The sequence below is a fragment of the Triticum urartu genome, chromosome 7A (genome assembly GCF_056163025.1).
Source record: "Triticum urartu cultivar PI428250 chromosome 7A, HENAU_Tu73, whole genome shotgun sequence".
NCBI classification, from domain to species: domain Eukaryota; kingdom Viridiplantae; phylum Streptophyta; class Magnoliopsida; order Poales; family Poaceae; genus Triticum; species Triticum urartu.
The window spans coordinates 220943654-220947161 of NC_141879.1; positions in this window are offsets into that span (position 1 = coordinate 220943654).

Sequence of the window (3508 nt, forward strand, 5' to 3'; positions counted from 1 at the left end):
ACATAATAAACTGGCCGCTGAACCGGATGCTCTTTGCCAGCCTCCTTGCGCTCTACCACCATAGCCACACTAATAGCCCGTGAGTTGGCAGCCACGTATAACAATAGTGGCTCTTTCTCAATTGGAGCAGCCAGGACCGGCGGCTCAGCCAGTTGTGCCTTCAGATCCTCAAAAGCAGCGTTCGCAGCATCGCTCCAAACAAAAACATCCGTTTTCTTCATCAACTGATACAGAGGCATAGCCTTTTCCCCTAACCGGCTTATGAACCGGTTCAAAGCAGCCACACGACCCGCCAGTCGCTGAACATCATTGACGCAGGTTGGTTTGGCTAGAGATGTAATTGCCTTGATTTTCTCCGGGTTAGCTTCAATACCTCGGTTAGACACCAAAAAACCCAAGAGCTTGCCGGCTGGCACTCCAAAAACACACTTGGTCGGGTTAAGCATCATTTTGTAAACCCGAAGATTATCAAAATTCTCTTTCAGGTCTGTAACCAAGGTTTCTTCTTCCCTCGATTTCACCACTATATCATCCACATAAGCATGAACATTGCGCCCAATTTGATCGTGAAGACAATTCTGCACACACCGCTGGTAAGTCGCCTGGGCACTCTTAAGCCCAAAAGGCATAGACACATAGCAGAAAGCTCTAAAAGGAGTTATAAAAGCTGTCTTTTCTTGATCCTTGACTGCCATCTTAATCTGATGATAACTGGAATAAGCATCTAAGAAACTCAACCGTGCGCAACCCGCTGTAGCATCAATGATTTGATCAATACGGGGGAGAGCAAAAGGATCAGCCGGACAAGCTTTGTTCAAATCTGTGTAATCCACACACATACGCCAGGTGCCATTCTTCCTGAGTACCAGCACCGAGTTAGCTAACCATTCGGGGTGAAAGACCTCCACAATGAACCCGGCTGCCAAGAGCCGGGCCACCTCTTCTCCAGTGGCCTTGCGCCTTTCTTCATTGAACCGTCGGAGAAATTGTCTGACAGGTTTGAACTTTGGATCGATATTAAGAGTGTGCTCAGTGAGTTCCCTCGGGACACCCGGCATGTCTGAAGGTTTCCATGCAAAGATGTCCCGGTTCTCATGGATGAACTCGATGAGCGCGCTTTCCTATTTCGGATCTAAGTTTGCGCTGATGATGAACTGTTTGGATGAGTCGCCAGGTACAAAGTCAACCATCTTAGTGTCATCAGCTGATTTGAATTTCAGCTCCGGCTCATGCTCTGTTGTTGGTTTGTTTAATGACGTCATGTCCGCCGGGTCAACATGATCCTTGTAGAATTTTAACTCCTCTGTTGCACAAACAGATTCAGCATAGGCAGCATCACCTTCTTCACATTCCAAGGCTATCTTCCGACTCCCATGTACTGTAATGCTGCCCTTATGACCCGGCATCTTGAGCTGCAAATATACGTAACACGGCCGAGCCATGAACTTGGCATAATTCGGCCGCCCAAACAGAGCATGATATGGGCTTTTGATCTTAACCACTTCAAAGGTTAATTTTTTTGCTCTGGAGTCATACTCATCCCCAAAGGCTACTTCAGCTCAATCTTACCAACTGGGTATGCCGATTTACCAGGTACCACACCGTGAAAAATAGTGTTGGATGGTTTAAGATTTTTATCCGTCAATCCCATCTGGTGGAACGTCTCATAGTAGAGGATGTTGATGCTGCTGCCTCCATCCATGAGCACCTTAGTAAACTTGTACCCACCAACCTGAGGTGCCACCACCAAAGCCAAGTGACCCAGATTATCAACCCGGGGTGGGTGATCCTCTCTGCTCCACACAATAGGCTGCTCCGACCAACATAGATAACATGGAATTGTCGGTTCAACGGCATTGACGACCCTCTTGTGGAGTTTCTGGTCCCTCTTACATAAACTGGTAGTAAAGACATGATAATGTCCACTACTCAACTGCTTCGGGTTGCTCAGATAGCCGGATTGCTGCTGTTGCTGGTTCCCTTGGCCGTGTTGCTGATTATATCCGCCTTGGTGACCAGGATAACCCTGGCCATGAAAACCTCCCCCGCTTGAACCGGCTCCCGGGCCCTGAAAGCCGCCTCCACCTGAGCCGCCACTTGGGCCGTGACCCCCATCAAATGCGTTTGAATTTTTAAATGCCTTCATGATCGTGCAATCCTTCCACAAGTGGGTGGCTGGTTTCTCCCGGGTGTCGTGTTTTGGACAAGGTTCATTCAACAACTATTCAAGGGTGGGGCCTCACCCGCCCGATCGAGGGGGTTGTCTGCCCTTGCGCCGCTGATTACCACCCTGCGCATTAGTATTAACAACAAACTCATCACCCTTATGTTTATTACCTCCCTGATTCGCCGGGTTATGCTGGTGACCCTTGCCATTGCTGTTCTTCTTTCCCTTCGTTGCCTTTTCTTCATTAGACACCGGGTCCTTGGTGGTATCAGAATCGGCATACTTGACAAGAGCTGCCATCAACGTCCCCATGTCATTACAGTCATGTTTAAGCCACCCCAACTTCTGCTTCAGAGGTTCAAAGCGGGAATTTTTCTCCAACATCAAAACTGCTGAGTCGGCATCCATTTTATCAGATGAATGTATTATCTCCTTGACCCGGCGCACCCAATGGGTTGTAGATTCACCATCCTCTTGGTTGCAATTGGTCAGGTCCACAATCGACATTGGCTGCTTACACGTGACCTTAAAGTTCTGGATGAACCGTGCTTTCAACTCTGCCCATGAGCCGATAGAATTGGGTGGCAATCCCTTCAACCAGGTCCGAGCCGTTCCATCCAACATCATGGTAAAATACTTGGCCATTGCAGCGTCGCTAACCTCCAACAGCTCCATAGCCATCTCATAACTCTCAATCCAAGCCCCCGGCTGTAGGTCAGCCGTGTAATTAGGCACCTTACGAGGCCCCTTGAAATCCTTGGGCAACCGCTCATTGCGTATGGCTGGGACCAGGCAAGGTACACCTCTGGTTCTTGTCACCCCTCCTGCCTCAACCGAGGTTGCTGGATAAGCCAGAAAGGTTAGGTGAGTCGCCTGCTCTGCCGCTATCTGAGCTGCCCGTTCCGCCTCTTGATGAATTCTCTCCTGGTCCGCCAAGTTAAGGGCTCCAGCCCGCACTGGCTCATGCCTATATGGCCGGTTGTGGTGTTGAGCATTACTTGACATCTCTACGGACTCCATGTGCCTACTGTAACTCAGGCTCCGGCTTGGGCGAGGAGTTGAATGAATCATGTCTCAAATGTAGAAGTATGCATCCTGCTGGGCCAAAGCTGTCTGAAGTAGTTCTCTTACCCTCCGGGTTTCAATTGCTGCTGGCGAGTCGCCTTCCATAGGGAGAGCTGCCAAACGAGCCAACGCTACGATGAGATTTTCCATAGGGTTGGAGAAGTGACCCGGAGGTGTTGATACATAACGAGGAGGAGCTGTATTCATGTGAGGCGGCTCCATGGTGCGTGGATGAACTGGTGCACCGGGTGTCATGACCCGGTTTGCCTCTGGCAG